This window comes from Callithrix jacchus, chromosome 14 (assembly GCF_049354715.1).
Source record: "Callithrix jacchus isolate 240 chromosome 14, calJac240_pri, whole genome shotgun sequence".
Taxonomy (NCBI): Eukaryota; Metazoa; Chordata; class Mammalia; order Primates; family Cebidae; genus Callithrix; species Callithrix jacchus.
Window position 1 is genome coordinate 14470416 of NC_133515.1, and position 7547 is coordinate 14477962.

The following is a 7547-nucleotide window of genomic DNA, read 5'->3' on the forward strand; positions in this document are numbered from 1 at the left end:
TTCTGACTGGCTGTATCCCTGTGGTTTGGCTTTTTAATGGAGTTCAATAGGCTTCATGTTTCTTATTATAATTTCCTTTAGAATCTCTGTGTACGATGATGTTTGTGCTACTGAACATTGCTCTAGTTTTCTTTACATGCCATATCTTCAACACAAGATAGTAAAGATGTACTAATTAAACTCAATCCATTTTACATCAATTAATGCAGACTATGATCTCTCATCAGATTTCACATGTTAAGCCGGACTTAGGGCTGGTCGACAGATGTGAACTATTCAGATACGTGGTGAGCAACCAACTCCAATGACCATTCCTGAGGCAGACTTTTCTTTTCACTTGTTCAGATGCTAAAGGATTATATTTCAGTTCAGCTAGACATTGGACAACAGCAGAGAAGGCTACATTTTATGGCTCCCCTGAGTATAGACCAGTTGTGGTTATTTTAATTATTTCCAACATTTAGTTCTTCTCCTGAATAGCCACTCTTGCTTTGATGCTTGCATTGATGAAGGCCATGATCACCATGGTGCTAAACTGAATGAGAACAGAAAAAGGCAACTTTATACGCATTACACACGTCCCTTCCTTCCAGGAAATGGTCCGCCTCCCCACCAAAAACACCAGAAAACACTACTATATTTGACTCTTTAATAGATAGTTTCAGCAAAAAATGCTACATAAAACAGTAAGCATTAAAATTATTTAAATTTTGTTTTTTGTTTTTTGAGACAGAGTCTCACTCTATCACCAGGCTGGTGTGCAGTGGCACAATCCTGGCTCACTGCAACCTCCGCCTCCCGGGTTCAAGCAATTCTCCTACCTCAGCCTCCCTAGTAGCTGGGATTACAGATGCCTGCCACCGCGTCCAGCTAACGTTTTTGTAATTTTTAGTAGACACGGGGTTTCACCATCTTGGCCAGGCTGGTCTTGAACTCCTGACCTTGGGATCCACCCATGTCGGTCTCCCAAAATGCTGGAATTTACAGGCATCAGTCACCATGCCCAGCCTTAAAATTATTAGTAGCTCTGTTTCTGTGTTCTTGGGAAACAGTGACAGAGTTTACATGCTAGGAAATCTTATATACACAAATGACAGGCATTCCATGCCTCAAAAGACAAGTAAGTCCACCATATGTAAGACCTCTCTCTTGTGTTGACATAGGGAAGTTTATTGGTAGAGTGAAGTTTAGAGCTTCACACAGAATTAACAGGCCTCTGAAATGTCTATATGGTTATGTTCCTAGTGACAGAATGTGTGATGTCTGAGAGTGAAAAGGCTATGCAAATTACAACTATTTGAAATTAAAGTTGAAGTCCAAAGATCTCTGGCCAGTCAAAGGGTTCATTTCTGCCCCCTGGTGGATGGAGAGGCATTTCCACACGCCCATTATGTTAGTTGTAAAACAGGGGTTTCAATGGGTTTTCTGAGAGTCGGTTTCTGAAAAAGACAAACAATGATGTGGTCAGATTTAACCAATTTTTTTTTTAGTGAATGCTTTGTAACAAAGTAAAAACTTAATATAGGCAATTATGTGCTTCCTCTGTCCTTTAGCATGTGACATGACATTTCTATTGGGGCAAGTGGCTCTGTGTATTACCGTTTTGGGTTATTCTCCACCATGTGTTTCTCCCTATATCAATTTCTTTTCCCTTCTCATCTGCTCATATCCAAAATAGAAGCTAAGAAGAGAAAGGAGACTTCCATCTCCCATTATTTTCTTCCTTGCATTTTTTTTCTGGCATCCGTTCTCTTAAGTTTCACTCCTTTTTCTTATCTTTTTCTCCCTGATGTCCATGGTGGTGTTTGCTATGCTGTTTTCAACAGGTGGATGACGTTATAGAACTAGCAACTTACAGTTTTCATTTATTTTCCAGGTCAAATAAAGCAAAAACAATATGAGAACAAATTAATAAATGCATGATAGTATGGCATCCAGAGCGATTTCATTTAGATTTTGCCACCCTTATAGAAGTATTTTTGAGTGTGATCTGCTCTGAAATTTTATAAAATTCTTGCCAAAGGTAAAAATAATATGTAGTGATGACATTCCCTTTTCACAAATGCACATATTGTAGAACCTGTGCCTAGCCACAGGATCTCACAATCTTTTGGGATTGGCAATTCACACAGTGCAAAATCCCATTTGCAACATAGCTTTCCCCAATCCCATGGGATTCATTGTGACAGCGTTTTAATATAATAGTTTTCTTACAGTTGAGAACTCTGGAAAGATAGCCCCCAGTCTAAGACAGAGGAACATTTCAGTAGTTGTGATAATGAATTGATAGCATTAAAAAAAAGTTTACCTTTTACATTTTTATCCTGAGTGTGTATTTCTTACCTACTTGTCTCTACATTTTTATGACTTCTTGTATTAGAAGGGCACAGGAGCACAGACTTTTGATTGCTACCACATTTATCTATTTCTTTTAGATACAAGAACTAGGATCGTGCTCCTTTAAGAATAATAGGTGTGCCCCGACCCACATCCTAGGAAATCCAAATCCACTTCATATCTTCCAACCTGTAATAAAACAATGATTTATGAATATTGTCTTTTTTTTTTTTGTAGACACCTCTTTTCCGTGATAAGAGTTGCCTGAAGACAGATCAATGTTCCAATTTAATCAAAGTGCCCTCCAAGGCCTGGCCTAGGCTTTTTTTTTTTTTTTTTTTTTTTTCACTTTTATTTTCAGAAGCATCAAGTTCACAAGAAAGTGATTCCTTCAAAAATGGTACGTAAGTTTGCAGGAAGAAGTACCAGACGGAGTTCCTTATGCTTGCCTTCCACAGAGAACTCACACTTCAAAATGTCCAGTGATCTCTGAAAACTGAGCAGACCAAGAGTGTCAGCTTAATCATTGACTAAATATCGATGACAATACTAACATTGACATGTGCACAGGAGGAGTAAGAGATGTGAAAAATACAAAGATGACACAGAAGCCTCCTTGACCCAGAACTAGACCCTTTCCCAACTGTGAACACCAGGCTGGAAAATCATAGATCATTCTTAGAGCAGTCATCACGTAAAGTCAAACTTCTGATTTAAAGGGGAAAGAATCTCTGCTCTCTGTGTTTAGTGGTTATTCAGGGGTTTTGATGTGAACTCTTTCAAGGGAGCCTCCCTTTTGTAATCATCAGGACTTGTGGTTTGCACAAACGTTTTCAAGTCTTGTCATCATCACATATACTTACACATTTAGATCTTTACACAGCTGTAAGTCATAAACAAAAACAACAGACCTTTTCTTCCGGGAAAAATAGTTAAAATTAGACCACAATTCAAATGAAAATAATCAAATGCAAATGAAAAAGTTTAGTTTATATATAAGAAAAAAGGTGAAGCCAACCAGGTGAGTTTTGCTTTTAGAACGTTCTTTTTTGAATAAACAGATAACTGACCTTTAAACTCTCAGACCACACAATATTTTAATCCAGTCATTGTCACTTGGGGAAAAAAGAAGATTAGGAAAAAGTCACAGACAAATTAGGACCAAAAGTAACCAAATTTAGTAATTCAAAGAATTGCCTTTTTTTTTTTTTTTTTTTGGTAAATGAATTATCCTCATCTGTGATATACATTTAAGAATGAAACTTAAATTAGCCCCTTAAAGTGGTCCTGTGACTTTAATTATTCACAAAGTACACAAATTTAATGAGTTTTTAAATATTAAAACTCTTCTCTATTGTCACTACGGTGAGCTCTTAATTTACAGAGCAATTAAGTCAGGACCCTCATTTATCAGGACATGTGCGTTTGTTGAAAATGTAGTCAGTTTTTATTAATTGATGCTATGGAAATACTGAGGTGAAATTAATGTGTGCCTTCAGAGGTCGTGCCGGTGGTGGTGGGGAGGTAGCAAGAGCAATACGTGAGATAAATAAGTAACTGCTATTCCCCAATTTCTCCAGAGATTGCTGAAATATTAAGTGGCACAATGGTTATCATTCTCAGCCAAAATGCTTGCAAGAAAATGCCCCCTGAGTTGTTCTCTGGCAAACATCTGTCGTGGGTAGTAGCTGAGAAACAGGGAAACTTCAAAGCCGTCCTTTCTGATGATTAGCAGAGTGTTGAGTGTAATGTTCTTACATTTTAATGCAAACCAAGTGTTGATGAGCTGAGAGGGTAGAATTAAAAAGTAGCCCAAATCTCCTTTGTTCTTCAGGAGAGGACTGACAAGAACATTCGCAGTCCACAGTGTTCCTCAGTACTTATCCATTTGTGAGCCACTAGAAATTCTAGCTCTGGAGGCAGATGGTGGGAGTGAAGTGGACCAGCCTGTCCTTCCCTGTTGCCTACCTATGGTGACTCTGCCCAGTCATCGGTGACCACTGTTCAGCATACATTCTTTATGGGCAATCTTGTTCAAGAAAACAGTTGCAAAATAACAGGACAAAATTCAAATGGTGTGCCCTTGAGCTCTCGCCTATAAACAGCTGCCCCAAAAAGTTTGCCGTAAAGTCGGGAAGAGGAAGACACTTCCCTGTTTTGAAATATAAATATAGAGTATCAAAAATACCTGAGTGATTTCATCAATACTCAACCTGTTGCTGGGATGATCTGTACATGAAAAGACTGAGTTTTTTTTTTGTTTGTTTGTTTTTTTGCTGAACTGGTAATGGGTAGGTAGACATAGTCAAAGTACATGACTAATTTTGTAAAAAACAGATTTGATAGTGCAACTATCTTCAAGCGTTCTTTAATCCTGGAACTCCACAATGCACCCTGAAAACACTGAAAAAAATACACAATAAAAACAGCCTAGCAAAAATACTTCCTAATGTGTACAGATGAAAGAACACTATCCTCCTTACTGCAATTTGATTTCTACCAAATTCTAATTTTCAGCCAACGAACAAACAGGTTGCCCTGTCTCTTCCCTGAGGCTAAGGTGGAAGTAGAAACAGGCATCTCATTTCTAATTCCTGGTACATTTGGACTTGGGGCCTCCAGAGCACCAAAAAGTTTGATGGGACCATGCCAAGGGGTCCCTTGTAACCAGGAGTTGGTTAATATCCTCCCATTCCTCATTCAGACGGGCAACAGAGGCAAAAAAAAAAAAAAAAAAATAGCAAGGCAACAAACGCTGTCTTCTGCAAATGCTCTGTAATAAATTGTTCTTTCAGCGGTGCAGAAGACGGATTTTTCTTTCCTTTCCCTCTTTCCTCCTTTTCAGGGAAGCACCAATGGGCGGCTTGCTTTCCCACCTGGCCCTGGCTGCCTGTGCCCATAAATTTGCCTATGCAATGCCTGTTTACGGGTCGCTGATGGAACATGGAGACGGTGCATTTTGTAAGCGCCGGGTAGATAATCATGGTAATTGATGTTTGGAGCTGTGAGCTCCTAGGAGCACAGGGTCTCTTTCTCCCAGTGAGGCCCCGCTCTCTGTTATCAGCCCAGCCCATAATTAAATATCACTCTTTTACAATATGTTTCAGGCTCCTTAATGAGTCTAAAGCAGAAATAGTCACCTCTTTCCCCTCGGAGCTTTATTTGCTTGTTATTAAACAATGTTATTGAGCTGCCTTCTTTCCCTGTGTTGCCAAACCTGCATCATTTCCGTTTTATAATTGCACAATTAGAGCGAAGGCTTTGCTTCCATACATCAGCAGGCCCTCCGTGTGCCTGCGTGTGTGTCTGCGTGTGGAGAGGAGAGGGAAAGAGAACGGAAAAATTAGGTGTTCGTATAGACTACTCAAATGCATCTTATTTTCATTAACTGCCAGATTTTGCAAAATGGGAAGCGATTTATCATGAGCCATTTTCTTCTATCAAACACCTCCAACAACCAACACCATGACTTTGGCGGTGACCTTGCGCTGTGTAGCAGAGGGTCCAATTTGTTCATTGTTACTGGCTTGCATAATCCTATGCCCCTCCCCCACAGTCTTTTTTTTTCCCCCAAGCAAAATCCAGTCATTTATATTCCGAGGCTAAACGGTATTCTTTTTGCCCCCAAAGCTGGCTAGCTGTATAACACTAGTAATTCCTTCTAACGAATTTCCAGGGAGCTCCTCCTCTTACACACGCACTCTCTCACACACACACTCCTCCAGGAACACACTCGCAGGCACCCCCTAAGCTGCTCTAAGCAGTGTATTAAGTAGCTGAAGAAAATCCATTCACATTCTGCTGTGTCGCTTTCTTCTCAAGTCATGAACCCATCACAGACTTTTTCTAGCTGCAGGTTGCCACGGTGAAGATTTACAATGCCAGTTATTCATACATCTGCCTTCTCCTTTTTACCCCCCTTATTCTTAAATCCCTTGGGCGAGGGCAACCTTGATACTGAGACTCGTAAAATTCATGCAGGCTTATCATCCTTGGCGAGGGCTCCAGGCATGCGCCCGCATCCCCGCCAGCTCCCGGTCATGACGGGTGGGTGGGCCTGGGCCGCTGCTTTTCTTTCTAACTCCGAGAAGGGGGTGGGGGAAGCAGTGTCATGGGAAGAAACAGAATAGAAAACTGGCATAAATATGAAACAAAAGCACTATTTGTTTCACTAATCACTTATTAATTTTTTAAAATTACTTTTGGGTCTCTGGAGGTCAGTGTTTCTTTGAGGCCGGAATGTGAAATAAAACGTGACCTTAGTTTGGGTAAAATAATGTTAGAAAGTCCAGTCCTCCGTGTTCAAGACCTCACAGAGCAGCAATGTATACTTCCTTCTCAAGGTGCGTCCAAGAACCTATGGGAGGAGGCCTTAATACCGTTTAAAATGTGCATTGACAGTTACTGTGGTTTTTTGCTATTTTTTTACTTAATTATTTCTTTTCTTAATTATTAGTAAGTTCGTTATTCTTAAAGAACATGAAGAGGGAAAAATATTTTCAACAGCAAACATTAATATTTTAATGAAGCCATTGGAATTTTCCCCAGTGTGAAAATGAAATTAATGTTATGGTAACATAATAGAGAACTATGTTTTAATCATAACCAAAAAAAAAAAAAAAAGACTTTAAACATATTGTGAGAAAATAATTGAGATCTTGGCAAGATATCATCTGGAACCCTTTTCTAAAAATCTATGAAATTGTTTTTAGGTGGATTGAAATACAGTTGTGTCTCAGAATTGTGGAGGGTTGTTTTAATTCATCCATTAATTTCAAGAATATAAAATATGGCTTCCTTGGTATTCTTGAATTTCTCCCGTTTGCTTGGTGCCCAGTGTCCAGGGAGCTACCAGCACGATTCCCTTCACAGGGCAGGTGCCTGCTGCTGTGAGGCCCTAGAGGCAGGCAGGCCATGCTGCATTAAACAGATGGGCTGGGCAGCCGGAGGACTGACTTTTTAAGGAAGGAGTCAGAGCAGCTCTGGTGGCCTTGGTGGCAATGCTAATCCAAGAGCCCAATTCTGATGTAGTTTGAGGCCTTGTTGGGTGCACCATAGACTACCTTTCAGATGTTGTTCAACTTTGACACAGGCTGTGGACGTCTATCTTTCTTCAATGAGTACAAGGAGGTCTTAGGAAAGGGAAAGCCAAGGCCACACAGGGGCCCTGACTATCACTCACCTGTGTGTGAACTAGAACCTGTGACCTC